We start from the raw sequence: 20132 nt of genomic DNA on the forward strand, positions 1-20132 counted from the left end.
CTGGAAAGCCTGTGTTTTGGATGTGGCTGTGATGTTTCATGGCCACTCAAATACAAGATAAAAAATTAATTACCCAAGCATTAGTTATGATTATGGAAACAGGATTTAAAATATATTGGGAAGAGACCTGCCTGGTACAGAACGAAATGAAATGCCTGGAAGTAGATTTGGGTGAAAAGGCTGACTTTCAAGGAGCTCTTCTGGAAACACACTCAGACCAGCCATGGTGTGTGAGCCAGGTTGGTGAGACCTGATAAAAGCTCTGAACCCCCAGACTGGAATTCTCTGCAGAGAATTGTGCAGCCTGGTAAGTGAGGCTGTAAGGGCCTTGTGCCAGCAAGGAGGCTGTGAACAAGGGCAGGGTTTGGGGTGATGTTAGCCAGCTCTCCAGCCACACCCATGGGCAAGAGCAGCAGTTGAGATAAATTAATTTGGATGCGCTTTGCATTCTCAAATAACACAATCCCCTCAGAGAAGAATCAAGACTATTGCCCAGACCCTGACCCGTGCAGCCCAAATAAAAGTGATGGGCGAGTATCTGCTTGTAGATTGTGGCATACCTTAGGGTTATGATATTTGTTTCTCCTTCTATTGGTTCTCAGTTTCTCCTTTTTTTATAACACCTCCCCCCCCGCAAGAAAAAAAACCAAAACAAAATAAAACAAAACAAACCCAAAAAAACTTCAAGCACAAACAGAGCCAAAGTCCCATGCTGGCAAATAGTCAGTCATTTATCCCTGTCTCAGAATTCCCCCCTTGGGTAACTGATCCTTGGGGTTTTTTCTGCTGGCTGCAAATTTAGGAATTAGAAGTATGAAATAGAAGCCTTCTCATTTCAGACTACACAATAAGGTCTCCAAAAGAGCAAATAATCCTGACAGTCTCAGGATTACAGTCACCAGAGTAAAAACTAAGGTCATAATTTGAAAGAGGGTGGCTAAACTATTAGAGCCTGTATAGGTCTTAACTTCAAAGGCTTAAATTCAGTTTTCTTTGGTGAATTCTCACAGTATGAACTAGAAAGCTATGTACATAATTTTCTTGTTTCCTCCTTCTTCTCAATTTCAAGTATGTCTAATTCGAGGCACATTTGCTAGATCTGAAATAATTTTTTTGTTGTTTCTGTCCTGCACCTCAGGCAAGAAATTCTCAACTAAAATCTCAACAAAAGCTGGCAAAAATATACCCAGCTCATATCTTGTTTCTTACCTGAATGGAACTGTTAGAGATAGACCACAGAAGCCATATGGGGCAGAACCACCACCAGCAGAGCCTCAATGCCTAAACAGCCCCAGCCTGCTGAGCCCTTGAGCATCCATGGATGGTTCCTGCCCTGCCCATGGTGCCCAGTGGCATCCTGACACTGCCTAGGAAAGCCTGTGCCTGCCCTCGATCCGTGCTAAAGTGGCATGAGGAAGGGGATTATTTCTGCTACAGGCATTTGAGTCTGCCCTGGCTCCATCCTGGTTGAGCCCGTGGGAAGCAGGACCAGAACTGCAGAGCTGCAGTGCCAGGACACTCTGGCTGAACCTCAATGAGCAAAGAACTCCCTGGTCCACTTCTGGATGTTGATTTTTCCGACTTGTAATAGGACCACAAATCAGGCAGGGAGCATGTCCTGGGGTGACTTTATGATGTTTGTATCCCCATTTGTCTGTTTAACCCAGAAATGAGTTTTTCACCTTTAAGGTGGTTCTGAGAGCCAAGGGGGGGAAGAAGAAGTGCAGAGTTTGTTTTCAGAAGCTGCACTCACTCCTCCACATTCCTGCTCCTGGACTGTGTGGTGAGGGCAATCATTTGCTCCATGTGGCATCAGTGGCATGGTGGCTAGAAGGAACCTTTCCTTTAAACATCCACCCCAGCACCGGCAGTCAGGGTGCCAGGAGAACTTGTACCTCTATGTCAGTCACCTCTGAGGCAGCTTGAACTCCTTCAGAGGCTGCTAAAACTAGAAACTGGGAACAGAAATGTCACTTCTATTCACATCTCTTGCTTGCCAAGGGGCTGAGCCACTGGATGTACCAGGTTTTGGAAATGAGGAGTGGAGATGTGGAGAGGAACAGGGTTTCTGAAAGGGGGGGAAAGAGAATCCTTTGCAGCTGGGTTTCTTTTTCCCATCTTTGTTTCTAAGGACGCAGAAGTTTTCTTTCTTTTCCTTCCTAGGAATTCAATAGATTCTCTAATCTGCTGGGATTTACATTCATTACAGAAAAATGTGTCTGGTCTTTCCTTCTTCTTCCTTTCTTTCTCTTACACACCATCCATTTTTTGCTCTCTCTTTTTTTTTTTTTTTTCTTTCCTGTAGAGACGGGGATTTCAAAAAATCTGCACTTAGCTGTGGCAGTACAGCTGTGCAGAGGTAATGTATCACTACATCCAGTTCTAGGCTCTTTGCCTTCTCATGAAGGAGACAATGGTCCTAATGACTGGGGGCATTTCCACTGGGTGATTGACCAAGGTTCACCATTTTTCATTGCGATTATTCTGATGCCATAAGGTTTTGCTGTTGACAATTCTGTCCTACATATAAAGGTGTAAGAAATTCTTCCTTGTGAGGGTGGGCAGGCCCTGGCACAGGTGCCCAGAGAAGCTGTGACTGCCCCTGGATCCCTGGAAGTGCCCAAGGCCAGGCTGGATGGGGCTTGGAGCAGCCTGGGACAGGGAAGGAGTCCCTGCCATGGCAGGGGGTGGAACTGGATGATGTTTAATCTCTCGTCCAACCCAAACCATTCCATGTGCTCCCAGGTGCTATATCCCAGTGAATAAGGATGAACTCTACTGCAGATTTATTCAGTTAATGTTGATGTTTTGATCCCCTCTTGTGTTTTTTTCTTCACACATTTCAAGAATCAAAATGTTTTGCTGCAGCCATACTCAAGCCATGCCAACTGCATTAAAACCAAAAAGTCAACTAAGAGGGATATTATATCATAAAATATTTCATAAACATGGAGGTAAGGCTGATACATCCTTTGTAGATAATATCTAATGTATATAATATGTTGATTTAGTTCTTTGCTAAGCAATAAATACCAGTTTTTAAATTCTTTGGGAATATAATATTTGAAGGTTATGGTGTGGTCAAACATATACTTTTAAGAATGATTGGGCAGTGAAGAGCAAACCATTTCCATGTTGTGTTTGGGGTTGCCTCAGGTGGTGCACAAGTCTTAACTTCTTTTATTCCAGTGCATGTCATTTTTATTACATACTTCTTTTCTCAATTATCTGATTTCTGCATCAGGAACAGAAAATTAATTCTTTTATCTGAATTACACAGAACAAATTTACAGGAGTTTCTTTTATGTCCCCCACTTTGCTCTGAATAACCTGACCAGACCTGAGTGTGTCCAATGGAGCACTGAAAACCCACCCGATTTATAGGATTTCTTCTAAAAAAGAAATCCAGACTATACCTTAGTACTACTGCCACTGCAAAATCAGTGACCCAGGAGATGATACAGATAGTGAGGGAATGCTTTTTCCTTAGCTGAAGAAATGCAAAAGAGCATAAGGGTCAGCTGGCACATAACTTGTAAACCCATAAAAGGGGCTGCTGTGCCCTAGGCCAGGGACTCAGCCAGCCCAGGTGTTATCACCAGGTCTGAGGAGCTTCCCACTGACACCTGGAGAGGGCTCAGCTCAGGGAGCAGAATTTCTCAGTCAGCTTCTTAATGTCTGTCCTCCTCTTGGTAAATACAAATATTCCCGATAGTCTTATGACTCTCTAGCCCGTTTCTGGATCCTCTTCAGTTCTTAACTAGTTTTATTTCATGTCCATGACTTTCAATCTATATCACTCAGGTAAGAAAACATCTGTTTGCAACCTGCTGCCTTTCACTTTGTTGTGTCTTCCCTTGATCTCCCATTAAGTAGAATAGAATCTGAACCACTAGGGCTGGAAAAGACATCCAAGATCATCAATCCAACTGTTAACCCAGCACCACGGTTCACCAAGTGCCACATCTGTGTTTTTTGAACGCCTTCACTGTTTCTTTGTGCAGCTGTTCCAATGACTTACCAGCCTTGCCCTTGTCTTAGGTTACAATGGAAGATGTAACCAGACGTATGTATTCTATCACCATTTTCATTAGCTGTTAAAAACAGCTGGGGCAGTGTTCTTTATCTCCTGCATCACTCATCCCTGAGAACTCCCTCTGAGGGCTCTCATTTGTTCATGGGCCAGTGAGTGTCCCTGCATGGCTGAGAAAATTCCATCATCCGTGGGGAGATGCTCCGCCCAGGGGAGGAGCCAAGCATTCCTACCTGGATCCAATCTGACTTTGGAACCCCACAGCAGCCTTTGCCCACTGCATTCCCAGAGGAGCAGCTTTCTTCCCCCCTGCATTCCCAGAGGAAGCCCAGGCCCATCTCCAGCAGCCCTGGAGCTTCAGAGGAAAACTCCACCCTTGTGCAGGATCCCTGCTCCAGCAGAAGCACAGCTGGCACTGCAGGAGGGCTGAGCCACCATGGCATGGGACTGCTGCCACCTCCCTGACCCACAGGGTGTCAGGTTGTGTTATCACTCTGTCAGTTTAAGCCAGTGTTTTCTGCCTTTATTTTAATTTTCCTATTAAATTGTTCTGACTTGGAATTTCCTGCTGGTTTGTTTTCAAACTAGTACACCCATGAAGAAATTTCTCCTAATATCCAATTCAAACCTTCCCTGGCACAACTTGAGGCTGTCCCTGTTCCCTGGGAGCAGAGCCTGACCCCTCTGCCTCTGCTGTCCCCTCCTGTCAGGAGTTGTGCAGAGCCACAAGGTCCCCCTTGAGCCTCCTTTTCTCCAGGCTGAGCCACTTTCCTAGCTCCCTCAGTTGCTCCTGGGGCTCCAGCCCCTTCCCCAGCTCCATTCCCTTCAGACATGCTCCAGAGAACTTGATTTTCCCCCAGTAACAAGCACAATCTTGTGTAAGTCTGTCATATTTCCACCTGTTCTTTAGTTTCTTACTGGAATGAAGGAATGAATTAGCATAGATGTATCTTTGCAATTTGTGTAACAACATGTGGAAGATATTTCAGTGCAAAGAACTTCTGGAAACTTGGCTATTTTCATATTTTTCATCATTTGTCAGTCTAAACATTAACATTTCTTTGAACACAAGGAACATATTTTATAATCAGAAATACTGTTTTTGCAGATGGCTCTGTTTCATCTCAATAAATAAAGCTTTGTTTGGGATTGCACTGAAGTAAACAATGTGGTTGAAATTTCAGAGAAGAGAATGCAAATAAAGGAAGAATGAAAATTGAATCTATTTAGCTTTGTCTCCACTTGAAAATCAAGTTTCATGTTTGGGACCTTTTTGTCAAATCAGAATTTTGCAACTGTTATAAAAACCTTACAGAGAGGATTTCATTCCCTTAAAGTCTTTCTGGTAGAAGAAGAGATGTCACTGCCTGGAGAACCATTTAATTTTGCAATCTTTCCATTACAAAGACATTAAATCTTTTCTCAAACCCAAAAGAATTATTTGAGCCTACTTTTGATCATAATGGAATAATTGCCCAGAAACAATAATTTTCTGTGTTTTTTACAGAGAAGACACCCAAATTTATAGATCCTAATATGAGACTGAGGGATGGGTGGATGCTTTTTGTTACAATATTTATAATCAATTATCCATTCTGTTTGCAGACCTAAATTTTGGGAGGAGGGATATGTTGCTTCACCTTTCTTTCTTTCTTGACAGACCATTGGAAACATCTTGAGTTTCCTGGGTGTAACCATCTCAAGGTGTGATTATGAGCTTGTCTTCAGCCTGGAGTGTCACTGGTTTCTTAGTCCTTCATTTCTCTGACCCATTGGGAAAGATTTGAGCAATAGCACTGAGTCATCAGTGAGACAGAACTTCACAAGGAATAATGTGATAATCCCCAGAATGGAGTTTTGCATGAGTGCACAAAGTGCTTGCAGATGGGATAAATTACATCAAATATCCTCAGGCAGAAGGACAATCTGCCTTACCAGCTCCTCTGGCTACCCAGACTTGCCACCCCTGTTTCTGGTTTCCTCTCACTATATTTAGAGTTTCCATAAAAGTATTATTTTACCATATCCAAGATAACTCTCCTGAAGTCTTCCTTTTGAAGGTTGCATTTTTGGCAAAGAAAACCAGCATTGTTTGTCCAGGACAGATGTGTCTTCTTGTTCCATCTTCTCCCCTCATTCCTGTCCTTTAAAACAATGCCAGGGATATTACTGCAACTTGGGATCCTCTTCTGTGTTGCAGATATCCTCAACACCACTTATATAATTTTAAGTTATGTGAAAGCTAAAGGAGAAGCAGCAACATTCAAAGGAAAAACTGTGAAGCAAAAAGATAAAAATGAAGGAACAGAAGTCAAAAATAATCAGGAATGAGGGAAATGGCTGAGGAAGATGGCACCTAGCTGCATGTTGAAGAAGGGATATTTCTCCTAAACTATGTCACCTTTTGAGATTGCTGGGTCTGCACAGGCAATCTTCTCCCAGCACTCCCAAGAGATCCCCACAACTGGCCCGAAATAGAAAGGTGCCTTTGGGTGCCCCACCATCCCCCTGCCCATTTTATGCATGTTTTGCCTGCTGATCTTGAATATAAGCACCTCAAATTTCCCTGGAGGTGCAGAGTGGGGCTCTGTGAAGTACAAGCTAGGACTCACTGGACTATTTGAGCAGAATGGTACTGTAATTGTTAAGACATTTGGGCTTTCCTCCTAATCAAACAACATATTTGAAATGCAGTAGCCTTGTATTAAAACATATTTATGACTCAACCAAGCATCAGATGACAGGAGAGATTGGAAAAGTACATTTTTGTTTCCCCAATCACTCTGTTGCTCCCTCAGAACATGTCCCCAAAATCCATGTCCAGGCCCTGAATCTCTGGCCCATCTGGCTTCACTGACCATCCACTGCACTGGACACCCCAGGCATGCAACTCAGGAGTTTGATTCCAGCCAGGCTTTTCCTCAAGGCTGCTGTGAATCCAATCCTCACCAACTTGGACAGCCTCCCAGAGAGATTCAAGAGCAAAGTGTGATTCAGGAATGCCAACCAAACACCTGATCAGCAACCTTTGCAAAAGTCAGCTGTTGTTAATGGATAAATCATTTTGGCAAGATGGCAGACAGGAGGCTGTGCCAGCCAACGTGGGAATGCAGCTCCCAGGGCAGGAGTCACAGTGCTGCTGCTGGCATTTGTTGTACTGCTTTCAGTGCAATCTTGTCACTTCTCTCTCAGGACTGGCTCTCCCTGGAGCATTAATTTAAGCATCCAAATCTGGCCAGCAGGATGTCCAGGATATCCCACAGCAGGCACCACAGAGTCATGGGGATCATCACATGGCACGTTCTCTACTGTGATGGTGCTGTGCTGCCTTTCTTCATCTCCCATTGAAGAGTCTTCAGCTAAACTGCATCACTCTGCACTTTGCATTGCCTAACCTTTAAACACAATTTATGGATTTTAGTGAGTGTGGTCTAGTGCACGGTAGTTCAGGAAATGTGGCAACTTGCCACCCATACCCTAAATTCCTCGTGTTGTTTCCTGGTTTAAGTGTCTCTGTTATGCAAAAAAGTATCTTTTTTATATTGCAATGCATAAATGATAAAGCAGACAGAAAGAGAAAACGTTGAGGCAGAAGTAGACAATGCTGTATTCCAGAATCCCAGAATGAGTCAGGCTGAAAGGGATCACGGTGAGGCATCTGGTCCCACCTCCCAGTTCCAGCAGGGCCATCCCAGAGCACATCGCACGGGGCTGCATCCAGATGGTTCTGGAATGTCTCCAGTGAGGGATGCTCCACACCCTCCCCGAGCAGCCTGTTCAGGGCTCGGTCTCTGCACAGGAAAGAATTTCTTCCTCTTGTCCAGGTGGAACTGCCTGGGCATCAGTCCCTGCCCGTTCCTCTGGTGCCATTGCTGGGCCCCAGGGAGCAGAGCCTGGGCCCTGCTCTGACCCTCCCTGCACACAGGGACACCCAGGGCTGAGGGCCCCTCTCTGACTGGGGCTGCTCTCCAGGCTGAGCAGCCCCAGCTCCCTCAGCCTTTCCTGGGCACCGAGATGCTCCAGGCCCTTGCTCAGCTGCGCAGCCTCCGCTGGCCCCGCTCCGGGAGCTCCCTGTGCCTGCTGTGCTGAGGAGCCAGAGCTGGACACAGCACTCCAGATGTGCCTCACAGGGCTGAGCAGAGGGACTGAATCCCCTGCCTGACCTGCTGGCAATGCTGTTCCCAGTGCTTTCCAGGATCCCAGTGGCCTTCTTAGGCCTAGGGGCATAACTCCGAGCACTGCTGGCTCATGGTTAGTAGTGAAGGACCAGGGGGATGGTTATTGCTGGTGTGATCCTTGTTACAGACTAACAGAAGCTGTTATTACAGGTGCCCTGTTTGAACTGACCCATTCCCAACCTGCACCAGGCAGTGTCGTGCTGATATGCTCCTGTTGCTGGCAGAAATGCAGCTCTGGAGATAGGCCAAGTGCCTGCCTTCCAGACAGCACTAAGAGTAAAGTACCTGAAATTTTCCTTGAACAGCTACTGATGCCTTGTGAAGGCTGACCTAGAACAGAGACTAGATGGAGCTAAAGAATAAAGTCAGGATTTATTAAGAGGCCTCAACAGATCCACCTTGGGCAGCACAACCCAAAATGGCCACAAAAATGGATGACGGGTCATGAGGTCTCACACTTCTCTAAGTTCTGCTCCATTTGCACATTGGAGTTCATTCTCCAATTCCAGCTCCAGCCCATGCAGTCCATCCTGCTTGTTTTTCTCTCTTCAGCCCACGTTGTTTGTGCTCTTGGGCCTGAGGTTTGGATCATTTGTCCTTGGTCCCCAGCTGGAGAAGGAATTGTTTTGTCTCCTTACTGTGTGAAGAGAGCTCACCATCCCATAATAGGAAACACAGACTCACACACTAAAGCAGCAAAGAGTCTGAAAAATATAAAAGCTAAAACTTGAGGCATTACTACATCTTCTTTTTTTTTTTTATTATTTTATTTGCTAAGGACTACAAGTTGCACATAAATCTCATTAAAAGCACATAATGGATATGTTAAAGCTGTAGCAAAAAATTGTCTGGTGAGGCCAAAGAAGACAACAAAAAGAGTGAAAAATGTTCCTTGGTTAAAATTAAAAAATTGACTTCATTACCAGATGATGAATACTACTCACTGGGAATTCTCAGTTCTCCTGTAAAACAATATTGAACTGCAATTTTTTATAGTGAGGTTTAAAAATAGTTCTTGAAGGCAACTGTGTGGAATAGAGCTATATTTTTCAGGAAACCTGCTATTGCTTTGAGTTGTAGAAAGTATTTGCTTCCTGCCTGCAAGCTGAAATTCTCCAAGGAAGTATATGACCAGGATGTTATTTGTACTTTCATTTCAGGTTCAAGTTTCTTGCAACAAATGGCTTCAATTATCACTGTAAAGGGGGATTTTAATTTTCTGATATTAAGAGACTTTGTTCTAGATTTTCCAGGGAGAATCCTTCTTTCTTATGTTACCAGTTCAGAAAGGATGTAAGTCTTGATCTGGGTTTTCTAAATTTCACTGTGTATTAAAAATTACAGCAATTGTCAGAACTTTTTAAATGCCACTTCAGGTGGAGCATTCAGGTAAACTGCCCCATGCCAGGATTTATGCCTGTGTATAATACCTGGATAAAACACATGCCTGCAAGCACAGGCTACATCCCCAAAGACAAAATGGTTGGAATCACTCCACAGATTTGTTCCTACGTCTCTCAGGGCAGGAATTGTCTTCCTATATACTTACAGAGCCCACGCTGTGAAAAAGCCATGGACATGAGGGAATCAGCCTAAGGAATTACCTCATGGATTGCTCCACGTGCATGCTGGCTCAGGCATTTCCAAGAGGCTTGGTGGGCATCTGGTGTCAGCCAGGGCCAGCCCACCACGTGCTGCAGAGGAAATTTCTGAGAGAAATGGGTCACCATCTGTATGTTCATGATTTATATGTTTAGAGTGAAGGCTGAGCTACCCCAGCCTAGGCCTCAGATGTGGGCCTCGGAGGCCTGAAAGCCTGTGGCGCAGTTAAGAATAAGTTTGTGGCGCAGTCAGAAATTATGTTAAGGTATAACACAATTTACTGAGCTATCTAGGTGTGAATTAGTATAGGTCTGCAGGGTGAAACTTTAGCCACCTTAAGACAGGAACAAACAATGTTTCCTTGCCAGTGAGAGTGTGCTCACGATTGTAAACGATCTGGAAGTGTATAAAAACTACTGTCTGTTAACAATAAAGGGAGAACGTCGAATTAACCATATTGGTTTGGATCTGCGTTTGTTCCTGTCCAGCTCACCTTTTTATTTTTGGTCCCTGCTTCAATGTGCTCATTCATCTCTGGGGGTGAGGAGAGATCCAGATTGTGCTTAAAACAGAAAGGGAATGAATTTCCAAGTTACCAGTGAGCGGATGAGCTAAACATGACTTTTTGGGCTGGATTTGTCCTGGATTACTGTTCCTTGTTGCTTACCATGGTTTGGCTTTGCCACTGCTGCAGCAATAATAAAGTCATAAATTTGGTCATGACACAGGACAGTCTGTTTCTCATAAAAAAAGGCAGTGATAACAATAGGCAGTGAATTGGTTTTTGTCCACTCCTGGCAACAAAGTGAAGTAACTTTGGGATGGCAGACTGCTTACTGCAAGGGACTTGAGTCAGTTATTGGGGAAATCTTTCAACAAATTAAGGACTCCCAGCTCCTCCTGTGCAGAAGGGACAGCAGGAGCTTCTGTCCCCCTCAGACAACTCTTTCCAAATGACTCCCTGGCTGGGCTGTCCCTTACCTTCCACCCAGTGTTTTGAGTTACAGCACAAATCTGTGCTTGCCCTGTCTGTGTGAACTGTGGCACCAAGCTCAGAAAATCACTTGAGTTGTGTCCTCAAGGAGTGCCCAAGAGAAGGAGATGCAAATGGCAGGGAAATGCTGAACATCAGGATCCCTGGGCTCTGCAGCCAGTGGTTTGGGAGCAATGTGTGATCCAGAGTAGAACAATAGCCACAAACCCTGTGTCAGCCATGGCAAAGCTGGGGTATGTTCTGACAGGCAATGGAATTGAAGTGAGATGGTCCAAGATGCTTTAGTGCACAGGGTTCCCAACTCTGGGCAGATTTTTCAGGGGAAAGAGGCATGTAGAAAGGGATTTTACTCCCTTCCCAGTGCTGCTGCAAAGATGTGGTGCTCACAGGCCAGGGAGGAAACGCTAAAACGGTCATATGCTGGAACTCCTGAAAATCAGGCTGTCTCCAAAGGGGCTTCTCTGCAGAAAGGGTTTCATTTTAGAATCAACAATCTCCCTCCACTGAGCCAAAATCTGCCCCTTCAGGGCATGATCCAAACCAACCTCCTGGTCTAAATCATTTGAGTGTTTCATGTAAACATCATCTTCCTGCAGGACTTGGGTCCAGCCTTGGCCGTGACTGTTGCATCCTCATTTGGGAAGTCAGCAAAAATGAAAAGTGCTCTCACGGGTGCTACTAGAGCTCTTCAAAACTGTGCAAACCTCCCAGCTCTTAATATATGCTCTTAGAGCACATTTTGGTAACTAAATAGCTTGAACCTTTTCAAGATGTAGATGGGGATGGATAAATCTGTGTGGCACTTCTATTCTTACCCGATTTCTATTCTTACTTCTATTCTAACACCCGACTGAAAATTAAAATCTATTGCTTGGAGTGGAAAATGCAGCCAAATGAGAGTGTAGTGTTCGAGAGCAACAAAGCAGCTGGGTGTGAGGCAATGCTTCATAAATCTCCAGGCACATTTCAGCTGTTTTGCCCATGCCTTCAGATGATTTAGAGATCAAGGTATCTGGAGAAGAAATATGGTTTTCACTTCTGCAACTTGGGCTCCTGACTTTTGTTTTCTTTCTCACTTGTCTCAATATAAACAAAAGTATTCAACACCAAGGCAGATATTTACTTGTTAGGAATGTCTCTTACCATGAAAGAAATACTTATGGGAAAGCATACTATTATGGGAAATACTTATACTGAAATTAGTCTTTGGGAGTCCAGAGTTTTCCAGACAGCTGCACTGGGAAGATGACAGTGCTACTGGCAGATCAGAAGGCGTGCCTGCTTCCCTTTTCCACCTAATGCCTTTCTTTTCTGGACCTGCATCCTCATGTTCAAACCCAGAGCTGGGAACCAATTTAGATCTGTATTTGCAGTTCAAAGACAAACCCCATTAGATGGGTGGGCAGAAACCCTGAGGTATTTGCAGCCTTTGCCCTTCCTTTTGCTGTGTATCCCACAGACCCTAAGAAGGGTCTCCTCCTCTGCTCCAGTGGCCACCAGGATGAGGCTAATTGGTACCTCTGTTTCTTATTCTCTCTTTGTTGTTGTTGTTGTTGTTTGGGGGTTTTTTTTGTTGTTTTTGTTTTGTTTTTTTTTTGGGGTTGGTTGGTTGGTTTTTGGGATTTTTTTTCTTTAGAGTGGTGTCAGTTGTGTTTGTCTTAACCTCTTTTTTTGTTTGTGAGCAATCTGTTGGTTTGTGACCAGTAATCCGTTTCTGTTTGGCTTATTGCTGTAACACAGAATATTTTCTCTGCAGCTGTCCATCACCTGCAGAGACTGAAGAGAGAAGCAGCAGCCAGAGTAACATTCCCTTGCCATGTCCCTTGCTGGAACAGGCCATCAGCTTCTGCAGATAAGCAGGACTGATCCAGGATTGTACACACACTAGCATAGAGGAGGGAAAGGGAGCATTATATAGAGCATTCTTGCTCCATAGGGATTCAGATTTCCTTCAAACATGGAGCTGGGAGACAGTTCTGTTTTTTCATTCTGTAAAAGTTCCACTCAGAGCTGAGTGCCCAGAACCTGCTGCTGTGAGGGCGTGTGAAGGGGAGGGAGGGACACAGGAGGCTGCCTTTGGAATTCCCTCTCCCAGCTGCAGCTGGGTCGTACCTACAGGTCCCAGGTGTAGGAGCTGTCTACCACTGGAGGTGCAGCAGATCCAGATGTGCTCATGTGCCCTGAGTGAGGCTTCCCTGGTGTATTTGGTACTGTTTGGTTCTGCCAAAGGTGCTCTTAGGAAAGGAAACACAGCCATTCTTATCCTTATGGAAAACATTTTGTATGGGAAATCTCGGCCATTGGAGCAAAATGAGATTTAAGGTCTCTTCTTGCCCAAAGCATTCTATAATCTTTCTTTGCTTTCATGCACAAGTACAGGCTCGGGTTTAAACTCCCAGACATTTGGATCCTGCAGACTTCTGGCTCTCTGGTGACAACAGGCACTGAAATCACCCTCAGCTCCCGGGATTAGCATCTTGTAAAGCACTAGGTCCAGCAACTCACCTGTGTCTGGAGCAAATCAAGTGTTATTTTTCTGAATAGGGATTTAATTATAGTGGTGCCTGCATGCTCACACTATAAACAATCTTTGTGCATTTCTTTTCAAACTGCTCATAAGATACAGAAGCAGAATTCTTGGCCCAACAGAGCTTGTAAATTTTTTTAGTACCTTGAAGACAGGTTAGCCTGAAGTTAGGATTTGCAAGGCAATTCCATGAAGCTAACAGGCTAAAAACATTACTGTTTGTAGAGAAAGCCCTATCTGATATTAATCTAAGACACATTTATCCTGTTTCACTGCATAACTGAATCTTCTGCCTGTTTTACAAATCTATTTTTCTTATTTTCTGCACCTTCACCTGCCGCTCAGATCCATCTGAATTCTGGATAATGGAAAAAATTCTTACATCTTGTTTAAAAACTGCCCCTTTGTCAGAGTTTGTTCCTAAGGAAGGCTGAGCACTGGTGTGCCCTGTGCAGGGGCTCCAGGGATATTAGAGTGAGAAATTAATGGCAGTTGGGCACTTTGTATCTTCCCAGAGCCTGGGGCAAAGTGTCAGCAATTCCAAGTGTTTCCTTCTGGCTTCCAAAAGGCCAGTGCTGTAAAGAGCATTGTAGGGGAGGATTCTGGCCCAGGAACTGCCACAACACTTGTGCAGCCCCACAAAACATCTCTGGCAGATCCTCTCCTGGCTTTTCAGGGGCACCAGTAGCCTCAGAGGGACAGCATTCCGTGCTCCCAGGGCAGCTGGGGTCTTGTGTGGAGCCAAAGGTCTGTGTGAGATGGTGTGATGCTGGTGCAGACACACAGGGACTCTTAAAAGTCTTTTTTTGCTCGTCCATGGGTGTGAGAGCCAAAGCACTGGAATCTATCAAAACGTGTGACTAATGAAACAATTAACCAAATCAACTTCTTTGTAATTTACTGAATGCTCTCTGTGGGTCTGCTGTCACCACTGAGGCAAAGCAAAGGGTTTCAGATTTGCAAAATACACCAACGTTCATGGACTGAATAGTTACACCTCCCTGTGAAGAAAAGGCATTTCCAGCTTGCTTCCATGATATTACTATTTGAAAATAAGATCAAAGAACCAAATATTATTTATTTTTGCTTTTTAAATAATGCATAGAATCAAAGAAGATCCTTACCATCAGAATGATGAAAAAAAGATGTTCATTTTCACACCAGCAGCTTCAAGATATTGGAGGCAACACTAGCATCCCCGAGAGCAAGGTCATGATATGCCCAGAATAACACTTCTCATTGTTCTTTTCAATGTGTACAAAAACCACTGAGCCTCCATTTTCCAACCACGACTGCACAGAAATCTCATTTAGGAATGTGGGTGAGTTGCATAGTGTCCCTTAACCCAGCTGACTGCTGGTGTTGGCAATTCTTTCCTACCTTGTACAATAATGTGCTAATCAGAAAAAGACTGAGCAGAACCCTTACGAATCCCCCTGATTTTTCCCCTGGAGCCAACAGCCCTGTCCTGGGTTGTAAGATGTGGTTTGGTGTTGTGTGTTCTATTTCCCATCTGTCAGAGCTGGGACAGTTCTCTCTGTTCACTGGGCAGTTTTTTCTTCATCTCTGCCACAGCCAATCCTCCCTCCAGGAGATCTCTGCTGTCCATGGCCAGTGAGTGTCCCTGCATGGCTGAGAAAATTCCAGCATCCCATGGGGAGATGCTCTGCCCAGGGGAGGAGCCAAGCATTCCTACCTGGATCCAATCTGACTTTGGAACCCCACAGCAGCCTTTGCCCACTGCATTCCCAGAGGAGCAGCTTTCTTCCCCCCTGCATTCCCAGAGGAAGCCCAGGCCCATCTCCAGCAGCCCTGGAGCTTCAGAGGAAAACTCCACCCTTGTGCAGGATCCCTGCTCCAGCAGAAGCACAGCTGGCACTGCAGGAGGGCTGAGCCACCATGGGATGGGACTGCTGCCACCTCCCTGACCCACAGGCTGCCAGGGCCTGCTCTCACTCTGGCAGTGCTGATTTGTATTACTGCATTTTTATTTTTTATTTTCTTTGCTAATAAAGAACTGTTATTCCTACTCCCATATCTTTGGCTGAGAGCCCCTTAATTTCAAAATTTTAATAATTTGGAGGGAGGGGTTTGCATTTTCCATTTCAGGGAGGCTCCTGCCTTCCTTAGCAGACACCTGGCTTTTCAAACCAAGACAAGCCCTCTCCTGTGTGTGCAGCTTCTGCTCATGCAGTCAACCTGGTCTGACCACAGCATCTGTCCCTGCAAAAGTGTGGATGCTGCTAGAGTGGCAAGCCTTGCAAAGTGAACAAAGTGGTCTGTGGGAGATGGAGAATGGCTTAAAATGAGGTTTTAAAACCCACTCAACATTTGTTTTTTTCCTTTATTGCAGATTTATTTTGGCTGGCCTTAAGTCAATCTCTTATAAATTTAGGTAATAGGAAGACAAGGAACTGCTACAGCGAAATATCTGCATTCACAGATCTGTGACAGCTTAGAAATGGATCTAATTGTTTTCTGGTTTTTTTTTTGTCAAGGTCTTTGTTGGAATTCCAGAACCAAGATGTAATTTGGGTCTGTTAACACTTAAACCCTGGTGTTGATTCATATTGCCAATTATCACCAGTAGGTATGTGTCAACTTGCAGTTAAGGGGCTGCCATGAGAAAATAACCTAAATCATATGTCCATGTGTATCCATTTTCCTCCTACTCACAACTTGTGAAAGAAGATGGCATTTCCATGACACTGGGAAAAGGTTTTTTATGCTCTTGTATCGCTCCTCGACACATCTTCAACATTTTTATCCACATGCAGCTTTCTGTAATATAGACCTGGAACAGACTGCTTCCTGGCCATTCAGTCAGGATTTACTCCCTCCTTAAATGGATGCAATTAAAATGTTGGGTGGGCCTGGACCAAAGCTAGTGACAATTTTTCCTGTGTGAGGTGTGAGTCAAAAAGTGCAGCAGTGCTTTGAACACTTTTGATCAATTAGCCTGCAAGGGAAGGAAAATCTCCAGTAAAAATGTGACGCCTCGACAAATGTGAGTCTTGCACGTGTTTTCTGTAAGAGGAGAAAAGGCTGATGGAGATAGGAATATCAATGCAGTTTTGATTATGTACAAAGGCAGAGTCCTCTGTTCCTCCTGTGCAGGAGGGACTGAACATCAACCTTGTTCTTGGCTCTAGGACCAACCCAGTCTCACCTGCTCTTTCTCAACCACATGTACAGCTTGTCCAAGCTGTGTGTTCATTTTCCTGGCTTTTTTAATACTCAAAGATGCTTTCTTTCTTTCTTTTTTTTTTTTTTTCAATCTGTATTGTAAAGGGTATCTATCAAAAGCTCTGTCTGCATATTATTTTATTCCCAAATGTGGTTTTTTTTTCTGTGATTTTTATCAAGCAGGGCAATAAACAGCAACAACCTGTGTATTAGGGCTCCAGGGAGCTCCTGGACAGACTCTGCACTGTGGCTATGAAAGCAGACTGGCAGAAATCCGACTAAAAAAGTTACATGACAAAAGGCCCCAGTTCCCAACATGAGCATTTCTCACACACTGGACAAAGCATTCACACTCTCTATGGCTGTCCAGGCAGAAATTTTAATAAACTGAGCTGTGACAGAGGGGGAGTTGAGCTCTCTACACCTACAGTTTTTGGTGAATTTTGAGTACCTGGTTTGTTCAGTAACTGTTGAAAATGTCTGCAAACGCCATGTTCAAATTATAGCAAAGAGGTGGAGACAGTCAGGAGAAGAACAAAGTCCTGTCTTCCCCTCTTCTTCTGAAATAGCGAGTGGTGTGTTTAAACTTCCCTCTGTAAGGAATGCACAAGCGGTTTCAACTATAAACCTCTGGATTCCCTGTTTCTGGCCAATTTGGACTGAGAGCCGACTGATCTTCCAATACTCTGGAAAAAATAGTGCTCTGAGCAGTACCACGAGCCACTGCGCCCCCACTCAGCCCCTTTCCAAACGAGGTGCAGGAGAAAGGGGGAAACCCCTGGGGTGCTGGGGCCAGGCTGCCGCGTCCGGGCTGTTTGCGGATGGCCGAGGGAATGCCGAATCCCGGTGTCCGTGCTCGGGCAGGGCCGGGCGGGGCGCTGCCGCGGGCAGTCCCCGGGAATGGCAGAGGGAAGTTTAAACACACCACTCGCTATTTCAGAGGGAATGCCGAATCCCGGTGTCCGTGCTCGGGCAGGGCCGGGCGGGGCGCTGCCGCGGGCAGTCCCCGGGAATGGCAGAGGGAAGTTTAAACACCCCGCTCGCTATTTCAGAGGGAATGCCGAATCCCGGTGTCCGTGCTCGGGCAGGGCGGGGCGCTGCCGCGGGCAGTCCCCGGGAATGGCAGAGGGAAGTTTAAACACACCACTCGCTATTTCAGAGGGAATGCCGAATCCCGGTGTCCGTGCTCGGGCAGGGCGGGGCGCTGCCGCGGGCAGTCCCCGGGAATGGCAGAGGGAAGTTTAAACACACCACTCGCTATTTCAGAGGGAATGCCAAATCCCGGTGTCCGTGCTCGGGCGGGGCGGGGCGCTGCCGCGGGCAGTCCCCGGGAATGGCAGAGGGAAGTTTAAACACACCACTCGCTATTTCAGAGGGAATGCCGAATCCCGGTGTCCGCGCTCGGGCGGGGCCGGGCGCTGCTGCGGGCAGTCCCCGGGAATGGCAGAGGGAAGTTTAAACACACCACTCGCTATTTCAGAGGGAATGCCGAATCCCGGTGTCCGTGCTCGGGCAGGGCGGGGCGCTGCCGCGGGCAGTCCCCGGGAATGGCAGAGGGAAGTTTAAACACACCACTCGCTATTTCAGAGGGAATGCCGAATCCCGGTGTCCGTGCTCGGCCCCGCTCCCGCCACCGTGGGCCCGGGCTGCTGAGCGCGGGCGCCCTCTGGCGGCGGCGGCGGGCGCGGCCTTCCCTCGGGATCCCCTCACGGATCGGGGCCCAGCCGGATCCCCGGGATCGGGAGCGCTCCGAGCCGCGGCTCCCGGCCCCCCGGGATGACTGCTGTGCCCATGGCTCTTCCCGCTCACGACCCACAGGGATCACAGGATTCCAGAACGGTTTAAGTGGGAAGGAACCTTAAAGCCCATGTCCTTCCACTCCCTGCCAGGGACACCTTCCGCTATCCCAGGTTGCTCCAAGCTCCATCCAGTCTGGCCTTGGGACACTTCCAGGGATGTGGCAGCCACAGCTTCTGTGGGCACCCTGTGCCAGGGCCTCACCACTTGTTCCTTCCCAATATCCCATCTAACCCTGCCCTCTGGCAGTGGGAAACCACTGCTCCTTGTCCTGTCACTCCAGATCCTGGTCCCAAATTCCTCTCCAGCTCTCCTGGAGCCCCTTTATGTACTGGAAGGGGCTCTAAGGTCTCCCCGGACTCTTCCTCGGGCTGACCATGATTCCACCACCTCATTTTAGGTGTGTAATGGCTATTTCAAACAGATGTGATGTCTTCAGGTTTTAGCACCGTGCCACAGTCTGGCTTCAGCATCACAGCGAGCCCAAGAGCAGGGCTCGGAATTCAGCCAGGCAAACCCATTAGAAATTTGTTTGGTGAGCTGGATAATACTCAAAAACACACTCACAACCTCCACAAGGGGGGTTCCCACGACTGGGATTTCCACTGTGCCATCCCCTCAAATTCAAGGTTGCATTTGAAGCTTATTCCTCCCAGACTGTGACTGCTCGTCCCTGTAACTTGGGTAACTGCACAGTACTTGTATTGCACTCAGATTCTGAGCTGCAAAGATCTGAGCTTTAGTTACTGAAGTTAAAATTCTACTTGACATGCTGGCTCATAGGCCTCTTCCTTATTGTCACAATGTGGGAACCCAGGGCACCGGGAATATTTCTGTCTGCTCTGGGGTGTCCTGACCCCCAAGGGAGCACTGACTTTGACCCTCATTCATGGAGAAAGCCTCCAAAGCTTCAAAGTAAACTAGAAACCACAAAAGTGTGAAATAGATTGTAGAGAGTAGTGTAATATGCCACACGGGTGAGAAATTTAGTTTTTAGGATTTTTAGGATGTTATTAGATGGGTTCAAGATGGAGGATATAGGGTGTTGTCTCAAGTTCATTTTACTTCCTTCGTCTTTTTGGGTTTGGGTGGTATCTTGTAATTGGGTAGAAAAATCCGCATTGCGGGTCTTTAGGGGTCAGTTATTGGGGTAGAAAGGAAAATAATTTAGGTGTCACTTCTTAATTGGGTAGCTCAGTTTTTGATTCAACTTAAAAGGCCTTGTAACAAGAGATTGTTGGCCATTTTTGTGCTGTTTTTCCTGCGCGCAGAGTATGGTGCAGACAGAGTGCTGAAGTTTTGATAAGATAACAATAAACAGAAGCTGAAGACCGAAAAAGTCCAATGCGTCTCTCGTTCCTGACACAGAACTGCTCCAGGAGCGTCTCCCCTGCCAGAGGAGCCCCCAGGGAGTTGCCCAACTTGGGCCTGCAAATTCACATCACAACTGTTGCTCTTCAATAAAACAAGAAAAACTGTAGAGTAAATCTGTCATTCTGTGTGTTTCTACAAGCTCTTTAACCCAGACTGTGCTTTTCTTTCCAAAACTTATGCAGGATTTTTTTTCCCCAAAATATCACATCAAAGATACAAGTTCCACCTGGTCTTGGCAAAATGTAATTGGTAACAACTAATTAACAACTGATGCACCAGTACTCTTCCATTTCTGGAGCCTGATTAATTCCCAAGGAAAGCAAGGAAAAAAAGAACAGGGCAGTCCTGCTTCCTGAACAGTCTGTTGGCATGGGAAGGGGAAAAAAATCAATGAAAGGTGAACTTTCAGGTGTGCTTTGATGTTGTGGGGCTACAGCCAGG

Source organism: Anomalospiza imberbis, chromosome 17 (genome assembly GCF_031753505.1).
Source record: "Anomalospiza imberbis isolate Cuckoo-Finch-1a 21T00152 chromosome 17, ASM3175350v1, whole genome shotgun sequence".
Lineage (NCBI taxonomy): Eukaryota > Metazoa > Chordata > Aves > Passeriformes > Viduidae > Anomalospiza > Anomalospiza imberbis.